The 27440-nt window shown below is 39.7% G+C and overlaps 1 long non-coding RNA gene across 6 annotated transcripts in view; it reads left to right on the plus strand.

The window, feature by feature from the left end:
• Positions 1-27440, plus strand: part of LOC118825682 — a 112354-nt gene that overhangs the window by 19387 nt on the left and 65527 nt on the right. For 3 of the 6 annotated variants that reach the window (XR_005008685.1, XR_005008683.1, XR_005008681.1), the window contains exons 1-5: positions 4683-4737; positions 11623-11714; positions 19985-20351; positions 21486-21581; positions 23177-23330. This is a non-coding gene — a long non-coding RNA (uncharacterized LOC118825682). Of the gene's footprint in view, positions 1-4682; positions 4738-11622; positions 11715-19984; positions 20352-21485; positions 21582-23176; positions 23331-27440 lie in introns of those variants that run through there. The other 3 variants (XR_005008682.1, XR_005008684.1, XR_005008686.1) reach the window with 3 other exon arrangements.

The following is a 27440-nucleotide window of genomic DNA, read 5'->3' on the forward strand; positions in this document are numbered from 1 at the left end:
CAAAAGAGGAAAAAGGCCACGTGTATAAGTCCTGTAACATTCTGACCTCATCACCTGCTCCCTACCTTATTGGAAGCTTAGCAATTGCAGTCCTCAGTTGACCTGCTAGGTGTTTATTGAGCACAGACGCAGTGTGTCTTTGTTATCGCTGGGTCAGAGCCAGCATTCCTTGAGGTAGGGCTTTAATCAGGCACGGTATTAATGTGTAACGGTGTAATCAGGCATAGTGAAACAGGCAGAAAGGGAGTGTCTGAGCTTTGTGTCCAGGTGAGCTCGCTCTCATGTGTCTGTGCTAAGCCTTTTATTGACTTTCACTACAATCTCTAGGCAACTGTGCATATCTGTGCTCTCTACCAAGATGCCAAGATGTTTGTGTGCTGTAGAGATAGCACCAGTCTGATACCCTGTATTGCTTTTGGGGCACTGTCAGCAGATCTGAGAAAAATAGAATGGATCTGATCCATTTTGGTCATAAATCTTTTCTGAAGTATCACAGAATTTCTTGTAACACAGTGCAACATAAGTAGGTTATATTACGTGGTAATAATAGCCACACGTATCCTTTAGAACAATGAGTAGTATACAAGAATTACAATTCTTGTATAAAAAATATGTAAAGCTATTTACATAAGTGTTTACTTGTTCAAATCAGTGGTAGTGTGCTGCATTGTCTGCCATCACCTATGATGTTGCTGTGTACAGTCCTGTTTTTGTGTGTGATTATATGGAAACCTTTCAAAATGACTGGTTTTAAATGCGATTGTAATATGTTTGACTTGAAGACACCGTATCTTAAGCTGCAATTCAAAACCTGCCTCTTATTATAAGCTAAGCTTACGACTCTCCCTGTCTATAAGCTTCTTCCTTTGCTTCCTCACAGCTGAAATGGTCAATAAGAACTGAATTTTCCTTTCAGCGGTTTCTAGAATGCCTGCACTTCTATGGTAACCACAGCAGAACTCACAGAACTGCATAGCCTACATATGTTGAGTGAACTTGAGAGCAACACCAGGATCCTCCAGGAGCCTGAAGAGCAATCAACACTCTGGCCCTTCTCAGCTCTTCTTGTGCCCACAGGCCACTCATAACCCCCTTCCCACAGACGATCATCTGTCTACTGCACAGCTCTTTCCCACAGGAGCTAACCTTCCTCTCAGCTATTTTTAGGTTCTTCCTACGCTGCTTTTTTCCCCTTTGTCAGTGATTTGTTTCCAACGAGTTTCTATTGAAGAGAAAGTGATCAGATTTTTTCCCCTTTGCTGCGGTCTGACTCTAACGTGTTCTGTTTTTTTGCAAGAACGTGTTCTTCATCCATGTACGTGGTTTTTCCTGCTAGTTTGAAGAATGTAATGTTGGGGAGATTAAAGTGCTTTACAGTGATGCTCTGATGTATTTCTTACCTCTGCAGCACTAAAGCTCCCAACTCAGCAGTTGATATCGATCTGTGTTTGCAGAGAGGCATCTGCATCACCAAGCCACGTGACTTCATCAGGTTAAGCAAGTTCGTTTGGTCATTTGAGGTACCAGTCTCCCCTCTTTTTATGCAGTCGCGGCAGCATTTGTGTCCTGGACATCTACGTTTATAAATCTGCACAAAGCAGGGTGTACTGCAGCTGTTTATGCTTGTGCAGTTCTGTTTGGACTCACTCACTGAAGTTCTCACTTTTGGGTCCAATAAGCTTTGTCCCAGCTTGGCGTCCTCTTGATTTGTCAAAACATACTGATATTCTTTTCACTGACTATTTTGAGCATAAACCATTACAAGATCGTCATGAGCGGCTTTGAAGCAATTTTATTCCCATGTCCCTATGGCCTGTTTAGCAGTCTGTGAATTGATGTTAGTGCTGGTCATGCTGGATTTGTGAAAATGTAACCAGTGTGGTGTTGCACATGCCATCAGACCACAAACCATACAGGGAGAGTGTGACCATGCAAGCTCGAACATTTTTGCTTGCTGCTTTATTTCAAAATAAACCTCCTTTGTCATCAGATATTGTTGAAATGCTTTCAGAGATTCCAAAGTACTTTATTAGAAAAAAAAACTTACAAGCCTTTAGAAACCTGTTTAAGCATTTAGAAAAAATGGTTAATGCTGCTTTTAAGTGAGTGATTTCATTAAATGTACATAACTTTTTTTTTTTTTTTGGGTGACAACCCTACTGGAACCCTTGGAACTGGTGTTCTTGCATAAACATTGGGGACGTAAACTCTTAGTACGGATCCCTGCCAATTAATAACTCCACATTCCTCGTTGACGTTTGCCCTAGTTGTGTGGCTGGGAGTTGGTTCAGCTGTGTGATTTGAATGTTTGATAGAATTTTTTTCCTTCTTGATTTTGAAATTGTCAGTTTCGTCAATGCATCGTCACTGATGACACTTAGGATGTTCTCTGCCAAGATTGCTTGAATTGTTATGGCCTGCCTTTTGTTGGTGATGAGCCAACTGTAGGGCAAGATTCCAAAACTACACGGCATATCCAAGAAGTAATTAAGTATGTCAACCTTCTGCAAGTCTCGACAGTGTCAGAGATACTGAAGTAACAGTCTCATGCTAACATGCCCTCTGCGAGTTATGCAGTAAGCTGCTCTCAGCATTTTAGCAGTGTAATTAGCTAGATACACACTTACAAATGGTGCAGTTATATAGTTGTGACTTTCAATGCTGTGATTCATTAGCAAGGCCCTTTTTTGCTTGTCTGACTTAATCAGCAACATGTTATTTCACTTTGCGCTCTTCCAAAGTCATACCAAACACTTGACCCATTTCAGTGACCCTTTTACCAGAAAACAAAAGACAAACCCACATGAACAAACAGCTAATCCGGGAAGACAGGATTTTTGGGGCTTCGTGACATGAGTGTGACATTCTCAGATTTCACACAGCCGCTGAGCAGCTGGTGGGCCGCTGCCAGCCTGGTTTGAGTCATGTGAAGCCTAAGTCACCTGACACGTGTAGGGGTATTGTTGCTTAGGCTGGTCTGAAGACCCACTGACATTTAACCGTAGAAAAGCTGCCAGGCCACATCAATTGTATGTGGGATCATGGAACAAAAAGGACATTCTCTGCTCAAGTTGGTGGAGTTTTAAACACTGTGTCCAGTCACTGTCCACGCTATTAGACACATCTGCTTCATTAGTCCAGTTTTTAGATGTAAAGTCATAGACAGTTGCTCATCTTTTGCTGCACAGTTTGTCATCCACAAGTGCTTCACCAGTGGTCACAGAACGCTGCCCACATGATGCTGTTGGGTTGTAGACTATTCTCTGTCCAGCAGTGAAGTTGAGGTGTCACCACCTAAAAAACCTGCTCTGTTGTGGTCCTGCGGGGTTCCTGACCACTGAAGAACAGAGTGAAAGGGGGCTCACAATGTAAAAAGAGAAACAGATGGATTACAATCTGTAAACTGTAGAAATACAAAGTGTACCTGTATGGTAAGTGGAGCTGATAATATGGACAGTGACTGATAATATGGACAAAGACATTCAGCAGCAGAATCTGTGTAGAAACACACTGCAGTTAATCTATATATCAGGTGCTCGCTGTTCTGCTCGGTCTCTGCAGTTGTTTATGAAGCACAGAGTGGGGCCTTTTTATCTCTGCTCACAGGAGTTTAACTTGCATTTCATGCTGCCCTGACCCCTGTTGACCACTTGTAAAAAGGGATGAAAGAGACGATCTCTTCTCCTCAGCACCACACCAAATTCCTCAAGAGCTGCACAGACTTTGCTGTCGTAAATTTGCATCCATTAAGCTCTTGTCAGCTTTATCTGTATACTTGTAGCGTAGCAACCTGGGTTTATTTGTAAACTAATAAATAGACTTGCTGTGTTCAGACTGAGAAGTTCTTTTGGTGAATAGGGCTTTGTCATGATTAATGAGTTAAACTTTAGTGTGTGTGTGTGTGTGTGTGTGTGTGTATGTATAATACACACACACACACACACACACACACACACACACACACACAGCCATTAAATACAGTTTATTTGTTTTTCGGTGTCAGAAAACACACATTTAACAGAAAATTACACAATCTTCAACAACTAAATATTATATTTTTCAGTCCTTGTGTCCACTATTTGCCTTTATTAAAGCTTTATTACAGACTTGCAGGAATAATTTTTCCATGTCTCTGGAAAGTTTAGTCTTAGAAGTCGTTTGCATTTTTGGCCTCCCATGATCCTAGTAATCCCAAACACATTCAGTGATGTTGAGATCTGGACTCTGGGGTGGTCAGTCCATTGTTCTGAGAACATCAGCAACTTCTTTGTTTGATTTTGAGTTTCCTTCTTTTTATCTACTTCCTTTTCTCAGTAACTGCTTCTTGGCAGCTACACATGATTGATCAGTTCCTAATATAATCTATATTGATTGCCCTAGTGGTGCACTGGCTACGATAAATAAAGTTGTTGTTCAATCCCACATTTGCCTGTTGGGTTACTGGCTTATTATAATGGTCTAATTATACCCTTTGGCACCATGTCCTGTTTGTAATTGGGTAATTAATTTCTTTGAGGTTGTAAAGAAATCATCTTTATCAGGTGTACCATGTGGACTTGTTTGGCCTTGTCATAGAAGGTGAACTATAGTCAAGTGAGTCTTTCTGCACAGTGTAAACACACTGCCATAAGGTCATAGAGCACTGAGTCACGTGCTCAGTTATCCATTAGCAAGCTGGCTAACTTGTTTTGTTTTTCTGAGAGAGACTGAGAGTCAGGGCAGCATGTCACAAACAACGTGAGTATCAGCCACTATCAGTATTGTTTAGCCACTCTACATTGTGTCAAAGTTAGGAGTGCAAATTTTGGCAAATTCTTTTCACCAAGAACCATTCATTCTTCTGTCATTAATCAATTAACAAAAAAGTGAACTGTTAAGCCTAAAGTCAAAGACATAATCCATCAGAATATCAGTTATAGAACGGATAGTTCTGGTTCTAGTATCTGATTTGCTGAGCCATGTTCTAAGCCATTGAAAATTCCACGACATACGCACGCCTATGACTACCACAACAACTGAATTGTATATTACTATGCCACAGCACGAAAAAAAACCTTGTGCTGTTAATGGAATAATCTTTGACTCTTATGCTGCTCACATGGACCACCAAGTATATTGATAAAGTAAGAACCTGTTTTTTGTTTAAACTGAGGGGCTGGCAACTTATGTTCTTAACTTGAGCTAGGCTGGTCAGATTGCTAGCAAACAGGTTTAAAGATAGCCAACAGCCTAAACAGCTCAATCATTAATGTCACATGCTTTAGTTAAAGTACTTACGGAATGATTAACTGTAAAACGGCAGTATAAAAGTCTAAAAAAAATCACTTGAATGTCTTACACGCTTCAAATGTTTTTTGTTTAAGTCAGAAGTAGTGTCAAACCCAGGCTGAATCCCAAACAGCTCAGTACTCCCTAAATAGTGTGCTAGCTATGAAAGTTTAGAAATTCTAGCCTCTTCAGCCAAATCGTGCATCATTTATTGAGTAAAGATGTGGCTGAATCCCAAATGACTATTTCTTAGCTGTATTTTGCATGGTTGGGGTGCAGGATCCAGTATTTAAATTCCTACGTAGCACACTATGTAGGGGGCAGGGAGCCGTTTGAGATTCAGCCCCGGCACAAGAAGAGGGGTGCTGCTGGATTGGTGAGCAAAAAGTACTTATAAAGGGAAAGGTTTTGCATTAAACAGTGCTGTGTTATCATATGTTCATTGTTAAACGACAAAGTTAAAAATATATAGCAATAGGCGACCGAACTCATTCAGCGTTCCACGGTTGCTTGACATCATTACCATACTCTGAAGGGGCTACATTTCTTGGCAGAATGCTTATGTTGATTATAATTAACAATAACTTTAATTATTTTCTATAGAATTGTGTATTTTATCATATTTTTGTTGGCTGCCATTTTATAAAAGCAATATGTCACTTGAGGCCACTTGTTACTGTGATTTTGTCACAGGGAGGAGAGTTTTAGACACTTCTCACCTAAGAACACCTTCCCGTGATGAAATCGCAGTAACACACGGCCTCAAGTGGCTTATTGCTTGTATAATTGTCTGTCTTATCACATATGGATGTTTGCTTTGGACATGGTACTTTGTTGTAGTTGTGCTGTGTTTCTTTCAAAAAGTCCCAAATACCAATATTGTTAGATTCATTTTAGTGTGCCTGTCTAGCAGAACCGGTTGCCTGTTGTGTCCTCATATGTACAATTGAAAAACATTCTTTAATTTGAATGCTAAACCCACCTATTCAAATAGGAACTGTAGTTTATTGGGAATTAAATAAAAATTTAATTCATGTTTCTTGGAACCAATGGCACTGGTCGAACAATTGTTTGTTTGTTGGTGAACTGTTAATCGGTTAGTCATTTACATCCCTAGTCAGTGTAGTTACAGTCTGATTTATGCAAAGCTGTGTTGCACAACAAGCCTCAAAGCCGAGGTCCTGCTCACACACACCCTGACATAACGGGCCAAGCTCCCACTATGGAGGCATTACGGATGCGCTGGGAACGAAGCTGCTTCTATTGAGAGACAAACAAGGAGCCTCAGTTCAGGCAAAATCCTCAAAAATGCTGCCCTCCGCTGTTTTAGAAACCCAGGCTCAATGCTACACCTCCCAGTTATTTAAAGACTGTCTCATTGTTGAATTCTTAGTTATAACAGTTGTCTTGCTGCTCTGCCCTGCTTGGAGCTTGGATGGAGCAAACAGGCAACTAAGTGTTTCTCTGTTGACTAAGCCTCAGCCAGAGAGGCTTCGGTGAGGTCAAGAGTCATGACCAAAATCACTGACCTTTTATTTTTTATTTATTTGTATTTTTTTTATTATGAAAATGTTTGAATGAAATGAATGATCTTTTAGCAATAATTTAATTGTTCTTATTCCTCCTTTAAATATTTTATCCTTTTTAATAAAATTTATTTTTTAGGTTTAATGTCTTTGTTCAGGGCCATTATGAAAAAACTCTTCTATTATATATAATATACGTGAGTAAGTGGACATACATCTGCTACTATCCTGTTCAGCTGTGATTTCTCCAGGATGCATGCAGTCTGGTCTTACTTTTCTTCTTGAAGTTTGATAAAATATCACCGCTAATGATATGTAAATCATGGGTGTAAATGGCTTTCACACTTCCTGTTTTCAGAAATGTTTTCACATTTTTAATATTTTTGATAGCAGTACAAAGGATAAGGTTGCTTTAAAGTCAGTTGCCAACTCATAACAGTGGCTTCTTGGTGACTAAGGGTGGCATTTTTTTATTTTTATTTTTTTTTTTAATGTTAAAAATAATGAAATCTTGTCTGGGTTAGTTGAATACATCATAAATTCATGCTAGGCATCCACACAGCGTTGCCTCCGAACGCAACAGACTGCACTGCTTTCCGTGTGGCTGTTGAAACTACAAGAGCAAAGATGCCTATGTGAAAGCACTTTAAATTATCTGATGTTAAGTAAAATGCTCTGTGCCAAATTTATGATGTTACTGTTATATCACAAAGGCATGACAAGTTTGGTGAATCTTCTCATATATGTAAATAGTGATACCCATGCATCCAATTCAGGTCGTTCATGTAACCGCTTCAGGTGGGAATATTAGCTCTTTTCTTTCTTCCTTTCTTGTCTAAATGAACAGTTCTGCAGCCTGTTTAAAACTTGGCAGCACAGACAGCAGATCTGTTCATTGTCATGAAATCACGTGTTTTTGTTGCTGTGAGAACAATCTGCTCTGCACAACATTAGTACAGTGCAGGAGCTGCTCTGTAACTAGCACGCCAACCAGATAATCACAGTTTAGTGAAGTGATAAGACTGGATCTCTATGAAGTTTACTCGATGGATGCACAGAAAAACGCTGATTAACATAGTGTTTCTGTTCAGTCAGATGGGCGACTAAAAAAAATTGCTTCAAATATATCAACGAGTATTCAAAGCCTATAAAATGCTGTTCAGGCCTGTCCTAATTTTGTGACAAAAATTGGACATTTTGAGAAATGATTCTTTAAAGTATTGCAGTGCTGTAGTTTTGCCTTATCGCTCACCCTTATTAGTGACCTTGTATGACGGTCTCTTCATTCATTTTTCATACAGCATATGAAGCCCCTTCTCCTGTATATAGCAATTTGCTTAAAAAAAATCAGCAGTGCTTCCAGCTTTCTGATCAAAACAGGCTTTGCTACAGCTCATTTTTATTCCCATGAGAAAGTTTCTTCGTTTAATCAGGAATCTTTTTAATGAAGTTGAGCCACTTTTCTTCGAAAAGCACACCAGGGCTGGTTCACTGGTGCTATGCCACAGTCAGCGCACTGCAGTTCTTAAGCGGTCAGTGTTGAATAACCCTCTTTAGTGCACCCCTGTAAAATTTTTATAGCGCTATTGAAATGTGCTTGCGTTATTTCAAGAGAGTGAAGTAATACTATGCAAACCGGCTTGAAGAAAATACATGTTGGTGCTGTGCCACATTTTAGTTTCCAACTTTTTTTTGTGGGAGTCTTTTTTTTTTTTTAATAATGTCTTTTGCCTTTGTTTTTATGTAATCCTCAGTAGAGACAGGGAAAATTACATCTTGGTGCTTTGCCACCCTTAATTTTCCACTTTAGCTGAAATGAAGAGAGATGAGGAGGGGAATCTACGCTTTTTTTTTTTTTTTTTTTTTTTTTTTTCTGTTTTGCATTAAGGGACAGTTCTCGCCACCTCCCACGAGAGCACGAGCTTATGGAGAAATGACTTTCTCACTGACTCATCTGCTGCTCCCCAGCTGAATCTTTGAGTTATGGGGAGAATTCTGAGTGGGAGGGTGAAGGCCTCTGTGATTTCCTGCCCCTTTGCTATGAACGTATGTGTCTTAAAAACAACATATGAACTCTCTTCACCTTACTCAGTGACATTGGCAGAGTCTGGCTTTTTTGGCAGTGGGTTGCATAGCTGGGTGCTTGTACGTATGTGTGGTTGCCAGTGATGTGTTGGTAATATGGTTCCCACTCTTGCTCTTGTGGTCTAGTGTTTGTTTACCAGTACTACTAACAGAGTCTGCCACTTGTATGTATGAGAGCTGTTTAGTTTTCACACATGAGCTATTCCAGTTCATTAACACTTAACACTCTCTGGTCTTTCCCTTCTCTGAACACAAGCTTCACCTGTTCACTTCTTGCTTGGTGAACACATTATAAATAACTTGCTCCAATTCCCTGCAAGCACTTTCATCATAAAAACGTTGAGGCAGTGTCATTCATACATAACAAGAATAAACCTAATGAAATAAAAAAATGCCTATATAGACATTGACGTGTGTCTATGTATGTGTGCATGTATATAAACTTATATATATAAGCATCTTGTTCAGGTTAAATGTGTTGTGTGTCTTTAAAATTCTTGGGATGTTGCTTGTTTTGTTACTGTTGAAATCTGATATGTACGTGCAGGTTTGGCTGCATTGTCAACAGTCTTTTGCTGACTGTGTAAGGATAGAAAATGTGTAAAGTAAACTGTAGAATTTGCCTATTTGTTTAGGAATACCACTGCATCATCCATACATTTGAGTGGCATGCTCTTCATCAAGTGCTTGTTGTAAAAGAAGAGGTTTTGTTTTTATCATGGTGTCTCTTTATGATCATCCCTTTTAAAAGTGCAGTAAAAACATTTCTGACCAGGTTAGGTCAGAAGCTCTTCCTTGCTGTCAAACACTTGGCTATTGGATTGGATTGGATTGGATTGGATTTGTGTAGTTTTTATTTGTTTGTTAGACAAACATCATTAAAATAGCTCATAATGTCAGTTTTATAGAATCCCCAGAAGAGAGAGTCTGGTGAACTGTTTATTTTTCTGTGGGAAATCTTAAGTGTGGCTTCCCCTAATGCTCTCACACTTGGCCCACACTGATAAACTGCCAAACAGAACTGTTGTGACTCATGTCTGTCTCTATTGAATGTGTACAGTGCAGATACTTTGAGCCGTTGTGGTGTTTGTTTAGCACTGGGATGCTACCGTTATGCTAACGAATTTGAATAGTATTATGAGTCAGCTTTGTTTACTGTATATCTCCACCCGTAAGAAGAAAAAAAAATGTTTATTTAACGTCCCTGTCCTGTTACTTTTATTTGTTTTGGAAGATGCCCATCAATAATTGGAAACAGTCTTGCATGCAGGCTAGAAACATTTGTTTCCATTCTCAAATTAGTGAGTGTGACCGTCTTATATGATTCAAAATCATATAAGATGATGACAGACAAAATTAAAAAGATAAATAGTAGGAGACATAGTTATAATTAAACACTAAGTTAAAGAGAGAATTTTTTGTAAAAATGTGCACTGAGTTTGACTGACTAATAAAAGGTGAAATTGACTTCCCCAGTTTAGGAGCATAATAACTAAAAGAAGCCTCTCCATGTTTTCTGTATTTTATGGAAAATATTTGCAGAAGGGCTGAAGCTGCAGATCCTGAGATACTAAGATCATGTGCTAGAACATGGACAGACATTCTGTGATGCAAGCAGGTACTAGATCATTTTGCGCCTTAAAAACTAGTAGCAGAACTTTAAAATCTGTCCTGTGCAGGCTATGTCATGGTTGTTTTTTCTGAGCATATCGTGGATGTCATCAGTAAAGAACACCAACAGGCTTTGTCAAAAAGCAAAAATGTTTATCTGTCTAAGGATTTGCCATATTATTAGGAGATGTTATGTGCAGTATGTGAAACATTTAATAATGAATACATCATTGTGCTATGTTTTCATAGCCTTTTTCAATGCAGGACTACTGTTTTGCTTGTGTGTTTGTGTGAACTTATCAAAAACAGAATAATAGGATGTATGTTGTGTATTGTGATTGTGCTGTTTTATTTTGACAGTTTTGTGATAGCTGAACAGCTAACCCAGCTGCGAAGATGGGCTTGCATGCCTTACCTATATCAGCGTAGTTAAATAGTTAAAGATCCGTTGTAAATAGTTAAAGCACGAACTAGTGCTGTATGAAATGTTCACATGCAGTCATACAGTACTCTTGTGTGGTGTGTTTAGCAGGTGAGTGTTGCTGTGGTGCACACTAACAAACACAGGATAATTAGGATTGTTAAATGGGTAGTTGCAAATGGGTAGCTGTAAGGAACCAGTTCTCAGTCATGCCTGAAAATACCTGAAATTTGCAGATGCTCCTCCAAAACACTGCAAGTTCTTTTTCATTGTATGAAAAATATAATTTACAATATAAAATATAATTTACAATATAATTGACAATATAATTTAGTCTAGATTTCCTTTAGGAAGTCATTCATATGATTGTGATATAAGTTTGTCACATTTAAATATTGTGCTGGAAGCTGAACAATGAAAGCAGAGAGTAACGTGAAGAATTAAAAGCGCAGTAATGTGAAGTCAAATGAAGCTGCACTTAAAGGACAAAAATAGAGGCCACGCAGAATTTGCATTTCCTGTGCGAGGCACAAATTCCCCGTGCCATTTGTAGTAGAGGAAGAGGTCAATGAGTTCAGAGCCCGAGTTGCTGTATCTGTTTGGTCCATTCATAAAAAAAGAGGAATATAATTAGCTGTATTATTAAGGTGACGTGGTGAAACATCCATTCAAAATGCTCATTCATTTAGATGTTTTTATACATTTCTGCAGGATGTGAAACCTTCAGTTAAGCAATGAAGAAGAGAGGCCCTTGACATGCTGACTGGAGCTCAAGAACTCTGTCTTCTGTACTGTAGTGAAAGGTAAGCTCCCACCAGCTAATCACACTAGGCAAGTTCTCTTCTGAATATGCCTAAATGTCCTGTGGAGTGTTGTCATGATATCAGCAGTTGTATTCTCATTAACCTATTTATGGCCCAGTGGGAAGCCACCATGCAGGCCTCCTGATATTAGCGAAAGTGATGAAGGGCTCATATCCTCTTTCTTCTTTAGTGGCCCCCCGTTTACGAGAAACCTCAGTGCTTTCAGCCTATGAGAGGAGCAAAGGACAGAGGCGACCTGATGGGCGGGGGGGGGGTTTCCTGTCTAGGTTTTGCTTTTACTTCAACTTAGAAAGGTGACAGAGAAATATAATAGCTTTCTTAGAAAAAGGACATATTTCCGTACATGAAGCACACCCAACAGGTAGCTTAAGAAAAGTTTGAAGTTCCGCTGTGCACTGAACTGGTCACAAATAGCTCATGCACATTTTAATGTAAGATCGTCACGTGTGTGTCATCATAGCAGTCTCCTGCTCACTGCTGCCAAGAACCGAAAAGGTACAAGCAAGTAATGACATCCTAATTGAAATTGTGCTCTATCTGATATGTTGATGTATTCCATACTTAATAGGAAACCACAAAAAATTCTACATACTCACTTAAATATGCATAAGGATACATGTCTGGCTGTTCCTATCATCCAACAAGAGATCTTGAGTAAGAAAAAGTTGGAATTAACACTGAAAGGGCCTGGGCAGCCAAGGAAATAAAACTTTCTTTTCTGCTCTCCTGCAGCAGTGAAGAAATCAACACTCATGTACACTTCTTTCATGGTCCTTCACCCCCAGGCTGTCATTTCTAGTCATACAAGACCAAACACTCTAAACTAAAAGCCACATTAATGTTTCAAAGACATATTTGAAATAACAGGTAAAATCTGCTAAAACTAGCATACATACACACAAAATGTTTTTTTCAGCTTGTTCTGTCTACTTTGCATAGCTTGACAACGAGGGAGAACATTTTCCACTTGCTGCTTAACCTGCTAGTCGATTGGCTCATTTTATTGAAGGCTGGGATTTTCCTTAAACGGACATCATGTTAAGTGTTACAAGTTTTCCCGCTCATTTCTAACAGTAAACTGCTGCTAATGCAGCGTCATTGGACAGCTCAACACACTTGGAGGAGAATACTGTCATCTCTGCTATGGAAGCTAACAGATGCCTAAATTGGCTAGCTTCACACTGAGTTAAGAGGAAGGGGGGGTCATCTTACCCACTCATTGTAACTGCGCTTAGATCGTAACTAAATTTGCCCCGCAATGAATATTTATGACACTTGTAATGTTGCTTTACTGTGGTAATTTGCAACCTACCATATATAACAGAACTTGGATTTTCTATGCATTGGATGATCCACCATCTAAATAATATCTTGTCAGCGGTGGTCCTATGGAGATACTGTTCAGTCGAAATATGGGGTAGAGTGGGGCTGATGAGAGCAACAGTTTGGCTGCAGTCTTTAATTGTAAAACTACATATGATGGCTGCACCTGATCAAATGGCCAGTAGGTATAGATACAAGTTAGTTGTTTCTAATAAACTCGCAGACAAAGTGCACAGTCTCTTGATTACATGATCCAGTGGGACACGTTCCCCACTGAGCAGACGCACACTGGAAAACAGGTCCGGGCCGGTCTCTCTCCTGCAGTGAGCTGCCATGCTAAGATAGTGCTGGAAGTTGCACCGTAATCTGGGAGAACGAGGCTGTGACTCAGCTGTCTTTTAACGGCCCAGTTCTCTTCCTGAGAACAGAATCTTGGTGCCCCCTCCTACACATGAGCTTAGAGACTCACAAACAGTGGCGTTATCACTCCAGCCAGCCAGGAAATCTGTTGGGAAATAACGATTGTGCTTCAAGAAAGAGCAAGAGGCATGTCCTTGGCCAAAACTCAGGTTCTTTTAAAGAATGTTTACAGAGAGAATAGCTAATAGTTCTGGTTCTTTCTGTGACGACTGATGTTTTTCTTTTGATAGGGAGAGTCTCCACACCCCTGCTTTCTACATTGGAATTCACAGATAATACAAGGACTCTGTAGACATCAGTCATCTTAAAAGCCCTTCTAATATCAGTGTTTAACCTAATCCTCTTCTACTATAGACATTGAAAGCCCCTCTGTAAAGAAATCTTTCTGCTGATGAAACTATGAAAATGAAGTGACTGATGCTTACACTCTGATCACGTTTTTAGTCATCCTTGGCTGCACTGTGCCAAAAAAATTTTGTTGATGTGAGTACACTTCCTCATGCAAAGGAAGGCCAAACTGAGGATTGCGGGCCTCTCTGAAAGGCAAGGCCACATGACAAGGTCGCATTCCTCTCTCTCAAGTCTGAATACGACATAGGAGACCTATGGTTGACAAGAACTCACTATAGCAGCAGTCAGCTGAGACGTCTGGAGACATGGAAGTGTGCCTTATGGTAGGCTTTGATTTGAGGTTACCTGCAGCCGTTAACTCAATTTAGAAGGCATAAGTAATGAGGAAAAGGGGTCAGCCACTGAGTACCAAGTGCTTACTCACCCTCTGTAATGGAAGCACTGTAATGGAAACTGTTAAGGCTAAATTGCTTTACAGCTGACGTTCATGGCCTGCTGTTGTTAGTTTTAGTATTTGATCAGTCGTTATGTTAGTTTAATAATAACTGTTTCTATCAGTAGCTACAGATACAGTTGCCTGAGAAGTTAAAGCGTGTGCTTTTCTCTCTGAGCTTGCTTGTCGGTGTTTACTGAGCGTGAGTCACTATTAATACAGATGAGTGTACATTCGGTATGAGCGTACGGTCAAGCTGTCACTGGCATTTGCTTTAGTTATGTCACTGTTGGAGCCTACTGTAAAGTTCTTTTGATGTGGTTGCTGTGCTCAAATGATATTGGTTTCCACAACATTGAAGCAACACATTAAATCTTAGTCTCAGATGTGGAGAGCATAGCCAGTCACTCAGGAGGTACCTTAAGGAAAAAAAGTAATATGTGTATTCTATGTAGAAGTCAGACTGCCCTTCATTTACTTAATTTCCAATGTGCCTACATTCAACTGCTTTTTTGAAAGCAAGTAATTCTTGTTACGTTTTACTATATTTAAGTTTATTACTATTTATTCTAATGTTGAGTTTTAGGTTAGTTTTTGAGATGTGTGGGTGTCCATTGTTCTGAAAACACAGTCAGCTTCTTTGTTTGTTTTGTTTTGTTTTTTTTGTTTTTTGTTTTTTTTTGTTTTTTTTTTAAGTCTGTTTTCTTTTCTCAGTAACTGCTTCTTGACAGCTACACATCCTTTCAGACCCATAGCGTTGAGTTGTCTTCTCACAGTGGATGGATGGACAGAAACACTTCTGGATTTTTTCAGGCCTAAAGCCAGAGTGGAGCCTGATTTTGTCAAAGTTTTAAGTGCTGTTTATCTGATGGTGGCAGTTTTGGTGGTCTAGGTTTGCACAGTTGTAAGGAGTCCTTTTTCCTCTATATCTTTTAAACAATTTTTTTGATCTGTAGTTTTGAATTTTTTTTTTTTTTTTGTTTCCCCCTTCTTTCCCCTTTCGTCCCTTTTCACTCCTTTCAGACAGTAGGTAAGCCTTCTTTTGGTCATTAAGATTCTGTTTTTGGGAAATCCATATAAATTCAATGCCACATTTCAGAAGGGCTGAATTTCTGTTGAAATCTGTCAGGGATGTGTCAGGTGGGTGAGAAATATCATGGAAGTCTCTCCCTCTCTCTGTGTGTGTGTCTCTCTTTCTTTCTCTCTCGCTCTCTCTCTCTCTCGCTCTCTCTCTTGCTCTCTCTCTCTCTGGCTGTTGTCATGACAACAGCCACAAATCCAGACATGGATGAGATAACGAGGGAACTGTGTGTATGCACATTTCCAAGATGCAATAAGATGTACTAAAGCTCAAACGAAAATTTGAAGGATTATGCACAGTAGACTGTAATTTATACTTACATATATATGTTTAAATCTGGCAGATCTTTAATATTGGTCTGAGGCCAGAGACTCCAATATTATAGCAGTCGTATATATTTATTGTACATCTCAGACAAAGCGGCATATATTACTACCTGTATCTGAAGCTTCCTAAGCCACCAAATTCATCTTAACTTCTTTCATCTGCTGTGATCCTTTGCATCGCCGCCCAACACAAACTTTGGCTGACTGATTTTAGAAATGTTCTCCAGGGAAGTCTCTCCTGCGTTTAACTGGGAAACTCCGTGCGTGCGCCACAGCTGGAAGAGCATGAGTCTGGCGCGCCGTGCCGAGGATGCTCGGTAATGAGTGATGAAATATTGCGGGCCAGTGGAGTGTCTCAGATCGACACTGCGATTAGCACATAGCAGAGGATTATGGTTTCAAACTCCGAAATGACGCCAGCTAGATCAACAGCATCAGTTACAGTGCAAAACCCTCCCCTGAACCCTCGTTCTGGAGATACCAGCAGTTTTCTCTGTCAGATGCTGTGGTCAGTAGTAGATGAGTGTTAGTCTTAGGAGATTTCGGTGAAAGCACTAGTTTGGCACACAAGGTTCACTAGGGCTGCTCAATATATGGTTTAATTGTTATTGGAGTAACGCTCTTTGCTTAGTATGTAAGTAGCGCTAACTAATAACTCAAACTCATTAATTGTGATCACTTCCCACAGATCTAGGATTTTTGTGGTTGTGTGGATGATTTAAGGCATTTGTCAGTTATGCACACCAACATTTGTGTATTTAGTCAAAATAATGCAAGCTAATCTTCATCCATGACACATTAATAGTTTGCCAGTGTAGTTTTTATTGTATTAAAAGTTGTACTGCAATTGCAGAATGCAGCTATATAAGCCCAGAATGCTGTTTAGTCCATAACATGCAACCCTACTATTAAGAGTGACGTTAATTTTCTCTCACTCAGCTTCCACGTCCAACCCTTCCCCCATCACAGATTTGAATTGCTAATGCAGAGAAGCTGTGTTTGTACAAATCAGAATTTTAAAGGTATTATATGTTTGAGGTTTTATTCCCTTGCCAGACGTTTAAACTGTTCAGCATGGAATCTCTGTCTGACTCTATAAGGTCAGACAAGCGCACAAACACACTTCAAAGGAGCACATTTCTTTCAGGGCTAAATCCATTGTTTCATTACCAAGTTAAGGCTCCTTTACTTAGCTTCACTCCCTGTTAGTGTTGCCACTAGTCCAGGCTTTTCCTGGATCGTCTTGGATTTTGGTTGTCCAGGAAAAAGTGAATTTCATTCCTGGACACAAAAGGTCCCAAAATGTAAGTATTTTTATATGTTAGCGATTCCTTTCAGATTTTAACTGCTTCTTGTATCCAGTCAAGCAATTTGTATACAAAGAATGGGTTTGATTGGCTCAATGTAGGGACACTTCTTTTGGGAATGTGCCCTGTTGGTGACATGTTTCAGCACTAGGCAGCACTGCAATGCCAAAGTCAAGTCACTAATTGAGGTTCAATGATTTTTACAGACCTAAGGTGGCATTAGCTACTGCAGCATAGTTCAGCTTGGAACAGATCATTTTAAACAGGAAGCTCAACGTTATGCAGTATCTCTAAACTCCAAATTAAATTAATTACTAGGATAGAACACATTTGTGGGTGGTGCATGCATAGCTCAGATGTGTGTATGAGATTTACTGTATTATTTGCTTGATGGTCACAGTGGTTCTCTGAGTGGGTGCTTCACAGATTTTAGTCCATTTGGCTTCCTGCAACTGGAAGTGGAGATCCTATGGACTGAAAAATAGGAGTGAGCATGAAGAATGGGCTATATGGCCATGGAAAAGTAGGTCATCGTGGAACCTCTTATTGTCTGAGTACTATTCCCAATTGTGGAATGTGTCACCTGCTTTAATGTCTGTGTGGGACTTTTTCTTTACTAATTGCTTTGCTCATCTCTTCAACCACATTTCCTTAGTGAACATCAGATCATGTAGACTGAAGTGGTTGAACGTAAGGTGGTCCATTCTAGCTGCTCAGTTGTGTGAGACCTTGAAGTGGTTGGTAAATGAGAAGGTACTCTGGGAGCAGAATCGTAGCCAATGCAGTCCTGTAGTGGACAACTGAATTACATCTTCCTTGAACTAAATTGTTTAGAACTGAGCTTTCTGAAGTGTGGAGAGTGTGCTGTTGGCAAACACAGTGAGCGAAATGGAGTGGGTGAATTAAAGAAGAGAGAAGGCACTGAGGCGGAGTAAAGCACATTGTAGAAGAGCTGTGGTAATTCTGTGTTGGCATCAGTCCAGTCTTCATTCATGTAGCTGATGAGTGGAGCTCAATCAGGAAGTTGGTGGAATTCACATAGTCAGATAAAAGCTCACACTCTTGCATGGTGATCACACTGCTCTTCAGCTCATCTTTCTGGTCATTTTACAGTCAAGGCGTCTTATTTCCAGTGTGTACATTTGAAAGTGAGTAACAAGTCTCTTTCACCAGAGAGTTCGTTAGTTTCCATGACCTGTAGTCTTTTAGCACTAGTTTGCACTTAGTTGTATGTGTCTTCTTAAAAGATTAAAAGATTTTTACCAGTTCTAAAATCTGATTGGCTGAGCTGTGTTTGGAGCTGTTGTAAAATAGATAGCAAATTAATTAATAATATACCAGTCTGTTAAAACCATGCTCTTTATATAATAATCTTTAACAATTATGTTGCCATCATAGCGTACTTATTAATGAACTGCATTGTGTAGGGATGCATTAAAAAATGGGGAAAAAACAGCCAGGAAGTTTGAATGAAAATAAAAGCCTACAGCAAAGTGTAAAAATCGAAGACTTCACAGGTATTTTTAATGATAATGAAAATGAGAGAGTGATTGAAAATGCAGTTTCTTTTCATCATCTGTGCTGGTCAGTGCAGACACTTTCAAACAGTTTGAGCAGCAGCTAATCTACAGTGAAGATGTCAGGCATGTGGGACTCTTTCACAGTTTCTATGAGTCTCTAGTAATTTATAATCTCTGTTTATGTCTCTGTTCAAGTTTGAGTGGATACAACACCCAAGAACCTCTTTACTACAGGTATCATACCACTTGAAAACACAACATCCCACTCAATGCGCAGAATACAGCAAAACAACAGAAGCAGAAAGGAAAGTCCCCGCTGGCTTGCCAAGGGCACCTGTAGCCTTAAGGGGTCCTCCAATTATGAGAAAATCTAAACAGCTGTTTTGACTCGTGGTGGGAAATAGCAGCTTAGGGTGCTTGATGGTTTGGGTTTTTAAGTTTTATGCTTCCTTCTTTATTATGTATTTTGTCATCTTAATGTGCCATCTGAAATGTTTTGCTTCTGAAGAGCGGCCTCATGCTGTATAGAGAAATCTGGCATTGGTTGTTGGGTTTATGTAAACCTGTGCTCTCGTTAACGTGTGCTTAATCCTGCTATTGTTCTGTCTCGATTTGGGGGAAAAAAATCACCAAAAAAAGGTAACCAAGTTGGAGCCGGCCAAACAGTTGTGCCCAGAGGCCGATAACTTTATTATATGGGCCTGTTCATCTGTGATATCATATTGTTTTGTCACTGTTTTATAATTCAGTTTCTTATGATACCTGACAGCACCTTGTAACCATGGTAAAACAACTTAAAATAACTCTAATGCACAGGCTGTTGTGGCTTACTGCTTTATTTAGCTGTTTTTTACTGCTGAATACCACAATTTAATATTAAAGTGTATATCCAACCTCGATTAGTGCTGGTTCCCACCCTTTCTGTATTTTTGAGGGGTTGGATTGAAAGTATGTGTGTGCAGACGGGGCACTGTCAGTGACAAATAGAAAGAGGATCATATTTAGTTTTAGCCATCATACTTATTAGCCTTATGCTTAATATGGACAACAGTCAGCCCTGGCAAAGACTAGCAGGCTCTTGGCAAGACGTTTAAAGTGTTTTACATTTTCGGCTACTTTTACAATTGAAAGTGCAATGCGCACTTACTTGTAATAGAGGGAAAAAAAAACTCGCTATTTGGTCATGAACTGGGGGTTGGCTATTGATTTTAGCTCTATTGACTTTTTAGGGTCTTGGAGAGTACAAACCATGATGAGATCCGGTAAAAACGTCATTTATTGAGTCATTACAATTTTTGTTGGACAAATCACTTGTACCAAAAGAATATACCCTCAGGCTTCTGTCTGATTGTGTTTAAAGCTCAAGCATTCACATTCTGGATTGATTTTCCCCTTTAAGCCGGGAAGGATCAGTGTTGCTCAAATATGTTCCTGGTGTACTTGTCACATTGTACTTTTAAGTCATAAACTCTGTCGCTTGTTTTCTAGAGCCCTGATGCTACCTGTACCTCACATGCCATAAGCATCATACCATGAAGTTGCCAGTCACTTTGATAAGAACCCAGCCTGTGGTCAGTCTGACTCACAGAGAGCATGAAAAGTCTTTGGCTGGACAGTATCAAAAGCCAAAGTACGTAACAGGAGTCCTCAACCTGGAAGCAGTTCCTGGCATGCAGAGCGGTATGACCTCACCTGAGATGACCGAAGGACCTGGAGTAAACTGGACATTCTCCAAATTCCACAGAACGGGAGGCAGCTGGCATCCAGGAACAGCGACTGGTGGAAGAGAATTTATCCAAACATAACCACATGCCCCCAGCAGGCTGATTTGGCGCAGATGTTCTGACGTGTTAATGTATGTGTTTAATCATGTTTCAGAGTTTATAATATTATAATGTAACCCCAGTTAGGCCCATATGTTTGAATGATGAAAACTGGGATCTGGATATTAGTGAAATGGTTTCATTAAGTGTAATAACAGGGCTTTAAGAAGACCAGGGAATGTTTCGGGGCAGCTTGGGTAAAGCCCAGGTTAATTGAATTGCTGTGCAGTAGGTGTCTGGGATTGAGATGGTTCTGCCTAGATTAATGTGAGACCGAGAGGATGATGGGATAGCAAGGCTGCTCAAATAATGAGGAGGAGGAGGAGGTTCATCAGAGGCTACACACAATCTGGCTAGACAGTGTTGTCAGTGGATCCCCACTGTAATCCTCTTTCCTCATGTATCACATGATCACATGACCACAATACTAGAGACCATAAGTCCTTGGAGACATGGTGCTTTTATGATTTGTAAACAAACTAGCATGCAGTATAACTGAGGAATAAACGTGTGGACATCTGTCTGTCTTCCTGTATCCATTTGCTTTCATTGCTAAAACAACATGGCACACAGACTGGAGGAAAGGCTGTGCATGTATATTCATGCATTTCTTTTGATTCTCTATTTAACAGGCTTTTGGTGACTTCTCAACATGTCATTATCACAGAATATAGCATGCATTATAGGACAATTGTCCAAAAAAACAAAATTTTGGTCCCTGTCTCATAGCGGTACGCAACAAATGGCTGCATGTAGCCATGAAAATGTTGCATTTAAATGCAGGTGCTGTTGGTACAAAACCTTGTGTCTCCATTTCTGTTGTTTTTTATTTTGTGTGTTTTTTTTTGTTTTTTTTTTCTTCTATAGAATTTGAAAGTGCCATTTGCACTTTACATTGAGAGAGAATTTTATGAAGAGTGGAGAAACAGAAATATTCCAAAATGACCAAATCTTGTTCCATTATTTATTAACGTAATAAAAATGTTTTTTTTTTGTTTTTTTTTTTCCCTCCCTTCTAAGATAAGATTTTATTGCAACAGCAATATTATGAATCTACATTTACCTTTAAGGAAAAACGAGGCTTACTGGTGCCATTCAAGCTGTGAATGCTCATTTGTTGAATGTATCTCCTAAATGCCTCTCTTTCTTATTCTCTCTCCCTTAAGCCACTGTCACTGAGTGGTCCTGCAACTGATATTCTATGGCATAGACTCCGCACCCTTGCCCAGAGGTGGTGGTCTCAAGGAACCCGCAGCTCACTGGTGCGTTGCTGTACACCTGGACATCTAAATGTGTTCTTTGGAGGTTTTAGTCCAGCATGTGTGCGTATTGCAGCATTCATATCAAAACCCTGTAAACCTTGTAACTTTTTATGTGAAATTCCATTTGAAAACACCAGCTGCCTATGTTGGCTACATATATACTCTTTGAGCAGTGTGTGCAGTGGTCATTATTGAGAGTGTAAACTTGTTTACACTGTGCGGGAGCCCACTCGGCCCCTATGGCCTCAAGTTTCCAACATGGTCCTTTTAGTCCTTCCCTTGTTTTTCTCTCCCCCTCTCCCACTCTCTCCCTCTCTCTGTCTGTCTCTGGTCCTTATCTGAGGGCAGTAGGCCAGGCACACGTGTCCTGACGTTCTGAGAAAAGCCAGTTAAGTGGAAACTGGCAAGCAAACACACTGCAAAGGACGCACAGGCACCCCGATGTCGGCAAATATTTGGTCGCAAGTTCAAAAAGTGCAAGCCGTTTGAAGTTGAATGACGGACCAAATTTGGCCAGGGCTGAAACAGGTGGAATGTTTAGCGTTTTTGAAAGTGAAGTGGCCACGTGATGAAGAGATTAGACTAGAGAGCTGCTATTAGACCCAGTCCCATAAACAAGAAGAGAGACATGGTGAAAAAGTTAAATTAAGCAGCCATTTATGGCCTGCTGTATTTCATAACACAAGGCTGGAGTTCTGAAAGTAGCCTGTGATGTAACTACTGTCATCCACATCTGTTGGGTTAGCTCAGTCAGCAGCTGAGAGGCAGAAGGCCTAGTGATTAAATGTCCCATCATGACTAATACAAATTTATAGGCTAGAAAAACAAAAGCCGATTCATTTGTACCAGTTATTATTAGTATGATCCTTTTGTGTGTAAAGTCCAAAAATGTTGTGCCTCTAATTAGTTCTTTTATTTAAAACAATCATCTATTGATTGTTATGAATGGATCATAAGTTGCATAAGTGGAAAAAGTGCATAAATGGGGTGTCTCGTCCAATCTGTTTGCTTGAGGGCTTAGCTAAAAGAGAACACAGGCTGCATCTGTTCGTTTTTTTTTTGTATTTCAAACTAATATATATTTATATATATTATACACACACACACACACATATATAGGCAGTCTTAGACATCTAAGCATAATTTTAAAACCAGGCAATAAGTGGAAAGTGTGTTTTTCCTTGTAAAATCACGATATATCTGTACAGTAAGCAATTTATAATTACAGTAAAAAGTAACAAGCCCATTTATTTATTTATTAAAGTAGTTGATATCTTGTGAGCTAGTTTGTAGAACACTAGAGTGTTTCAAGAAAATATATGCTTACTGGACTGATAAATAGGATGCTTACTAATTAATTTACTTTATGTATTTATTCATTCATTAATTCCTTCATTCAGGTAATATATATTACTGTACAAGTTGTTATGGATGTTTTCAGACAAATGTACTTTTATGGAACAAGTGATGTTACATCCATGTGATGCAACTTCATAAATGATGTTGATGCCATAAACAGTGATTGAGGGAACAGAAGACTGTGATTTGGCTGGATTAGGGTGTTGACAGAGCCAGAACTTTGTCCTTTTCTCCAGATGCGTCGGCATGGGTAGACTCCATCCTTCTGGATTGCCTGCCATTGCATCACTTACCTAGCTGAGTGTGCGTAAAGGGAGCAAGTGGAATCTAGGAAATCCCCTTCTGCCACGTGGGGACTGAACGCCTGCTCTGGCTCGTGAATAAATTCCTGTGAGTTCATGCTCTCCTCTCAGCCGTCCCTACGCAACTATGTTTTCCACAGTCAGGGACAAATGGCTATGTCTGAATCATTGCTAGTATCCTCAGTGACCTGTTCATATTTACACAGCACATTCCATTCATATGAATGAGCAGTTTATATTAAGATGGAATGAAATAAGTATAGATGGCTTGAGGGTCCAGTCTCTGCTCCTCATTCTCTCTACATGGCTCTATTATGCCTATCCATCATCCTAGACTCTCCCTCAAGTCTTCCTCTAAGCCCCTCAACTTGATACTTGATGCACTCTGTATGAATAATATATGTCACACTGCATGCCTCTGCCATTAAAGGTGACCTTGGTTAATTATTTATTGGATTAGATGATTACACCTCTGACCTCTGTATTAAAGTATGTTCTCCTCTTCCGTCTGGCTCAGCTTTCATGTTCAAACCCTTATTTGGAGTCCTCCAGATACTGTCACTGATTAATCTTTAATGCCATTGTTCTAGACCAAGGCTACTGACTGCTATGTAGTGGCCAATTAGTCCAGAGTGTTTTTATTTAGTGTTTGGTGGATTAAATCAATATTCCATGTATGCGTATTTTTCTAGTTTTCTCAGCATTTTTTTCTTTCTTTTCCTCATTTCTTGGTGAAAAAGAAGTTCAGCAACTTACTCCAGCACTCCCCCAGCTTTAGTGCCATTAGTAAGTTGTGTAACAACATGATTATGGTCATTATTTTTATTCATTCAAATTTTGTTCAAAATATTACAAGAATACGGAATAGTGAGCCCAATATCATGAATTAAATTGAATCTTGGGCCTGATGTGTTCCTATGTGGTACTATTTGTTTGTATGTCATCGCTTTATACTTTCTTCCCTGCCAGGCAGAGGAGCACAGGCAACCAAAGCTACCTTAGCTAGAATACTGCCTAACAGGAAAATAGTGAATTTTTCATGTTTAGTGTTAAAATACTCTGAGTAGTTCACATAATATCCCAAAGGTTAATGCTATTAAACTGTTGCAGTTCTCTGACATATTAAAGCCTTTGGGAAGGAATTTCCTTGCTATAATTTAAAATAGAAAAACACACACATTTTCTAAGCCGCTTATCCAAGATGCTTAACCTCTCACTGCTCCCCTTGACTTCCACCTGTACACAGTGGCCTTGATAAAGACCAAGAAGCACTTAGAAGTACTTTGTATAAATAATGATGTAAAAAAATAAATATGCACCAGTGAATCAAGTCCCTTTTCAGGACATATGATAAATCTTTTGATGTAAATCTTCTGTTATGAAAAATTCATGTTCATTATTGTGGACAAATCGTTACATCGATGGATTGAGACTGATTAGTAGTGACTGACGACCTGGTCAGCAGAGGGTCCAGACACATGACAGGAAAGTGTCCTTCATTCCTCCACCAACATGACCTTCCTGTGACATTCCCTCACTGCTTGTTCTTCTTTGGGGGTGTTCTAGTTGGGGGAATCAGTATGTCACTCTAAAAAGACAGGCAGTGGCTGAAGTAGCAAGCCCCCTGGGACACTTGACTTGGACAGCAATAAATGTTCGTTCGCATTGATTGTATGATGAGGAGCAGCAAGCTGACTCAGCTGCTGCAGGCCAGTGCTAATCTCAGTTTGATTATTCTGGTCTTGGCTGCACACGGCTGTCACTGGCTGCATATCGTCTGCATTACTGAATGATGGATGTCTCTGTAGTGAGTGGGTGTCCTGATTTAGCATATCAAGCTGCAGCTTTGAACCCATCATGAACCCATGACTTATGTGACCGATTTGCTTAGGATTATCTTTTACTACCATACATACTGAAAGATGAGTTATTCATGTTTAAAATACTTGCAGCTTCTCTGCCACCACTGCCTTTGTATCAGTTGGATCTTACTGTAGGAAATGATTGGGTCATCACAAAACAAGACTTGAACTTTTGGACTTAGCGCTTACAGTAATGACATTCATGGCATGTCATGCATGTTCCTATGCACTGGACCCTTATAAAGTCCCACAGCATTTGAACAGAAGGCTGTGAATAGCACACTCGTGTCCACTTCTGTCCCCATACCCCTCTTTCCCACCATGGGAGGGAGAATGTGCTGACGCACGGCCCTGCACACCATCTCTGGCCTGGCCAGACGGCTCCTGCTGAATCAGCACTAAAGCACTAGCAAAATGCTCACCGACGACCACTGCAGTTAACAAAACGGTTTCCTAGAAGCTCTGGGACGGGCTCTTTACCTCAAAAAGGCCAGTTCAGCAGGCATGGTCATAGTGTAGACCATGGCAATGCATTGATGTTCTCTCAGCGTAATAGTGTCAGTTCTTATTGGGCTCTTAATGGGATTTTAAACTGCCCTGGATTCCAAAGTGTTGGAAGGCCCTTTGTTCATCTGTAAATAGTCTGGAGCTGCTACTTTCAGGCTTTCTGTACCAAAATCCTGGCTGTGGTAGCTTGTGATTTCAAGGCTGAATGTAAGCGGTGACTGACTGTTGGAGTAGTACTAAAGCATGCTGCCAGGAGACAGGAACCCAGGCAGGTCTTATAAAGTGTTAAAATGACAAATTCCTGAATTGCGTTTGGTTGGTTGTTTTTTTTCCTTAATCCTTGTCTCTCTCTAAAGACATTTGCCGAAAGACATAGACCTAAACTATTTTGGTAGGCACACCAGCTGCTGACTAACTACAGACAATGTTACTTCTCTTTTATGTATTCATTTATAGTTGAGTTGGGAAGAATTATATAAAATCCAACATAATCAAAGCAGTTGGACTCTTGGTCAGTGATGTAAATTCAGGTGTCAGAATTGACTACATATTTTCCCTCCAGAAGTGTGTAATGTAAAACTCTTAAATGTGAACATTTCTATTTAAATGAGTGTGATTTCTCTGTTAAAACAGTAGAGTGGCTTTAACACTAATCCACAAGGATGAGGGCTTCATGTGCTTCCTTTAAATCTGCTTGCCACATTTTGAGCCACCAGCCACAGTACTGCTGAACATACACGGAGGAGATTGCTAACCGCACTCTTATTACTCATGTTCTACGCCATAGAGAACATCTCTATCATAGTTTTAACTAGAGAAGCAAAGTTTGACCAATAACTGACACCATTAGTTGGCAATTAACCAGTTAACCAGCATACCTAAAATCAGGGATGCAGTCTAGAGGTGGTCAATATGACAATATTTGTCATTATTGTGATAAATGTTGGTATCATGATCAACAATTTGCTTTTCTCAGCTTATCGTGGGTGTTGTCAGTACTTAAAGAACACTGAACAACTGCATGTTTTAGAACAGAGAACATAATTAGTTCAACATAATTGGATTTAGTTCAGTGCAGTATTTGACATTCCTGATAAAAATGATTGTACTCAGTTTTTAATGGCAGTTTTTAAATGTAACTATTGGTGCATTTTGTCTGTGTCAGAATATGACACCATATTAACCTCACCTGGTTTTGAGTAACTGATGACTATACATTCATGATTATATGGCTAAAAAAGTTGTTTAGTGATGGACTACTGGAAGTTCTATACTCTAAAGTTCTCTAAAGTTCTAAAATTGTATTCACCACTCATTACTAGCCAAATAAAATCAACATTAGTGCCATGACCAAGGTAAGCTTGGGGTCAGTGGGGTCATGGAGTGTACCTCAGCAGATCTTGAAAGCTGTCACCGTCCACCACGTCCTTCTCTAGAATTTTACACTCCTATGTGTGATTCGCTCACATCACTGTGCATCACACTTTCTTTCTGAGAACATGAACAAAGTAGTTTTCTGTGTTGTTGCTTCCGGATGTTTGCTTTAAATGGTGATACATTTGTTGTAGTCGTGCTGTCATCTTCTTGACAAGTTACGCTGAACATGTCTGTTTTTAGTTGCATGCTTTTAGCAGGCCTGTCTGTAGACAATAGTCTACCTCATGTAGACAATTCAAAAGCGTTCATCAACTTAAATGATGAACCTACTTCTTCAATTAAACTATAGAAATTTTCTTTATTTGTTAGTCAATAGTTAATTTGCTTACCTTTTGCATACATACACTATATTGCCAAAAGTATTTACTCACCCATCCAAATCATTGAATTCA

The sequence above is a fragment of the Colossoma macropomum genome, unplaced genomic scaffold, assembly GCF_904425465.1.
Source record: "Colossoma macropomum unplaced genomic scaffold, Colossoma_macropomum, whole genome shotgun sequence".
NCBI classification, from domain to species: Eukaryota; Metazoa; Chordata; class Actinopteri; order Characiformes; family Serrasalmidae; genus Colossoma; species Colossoma macropomum.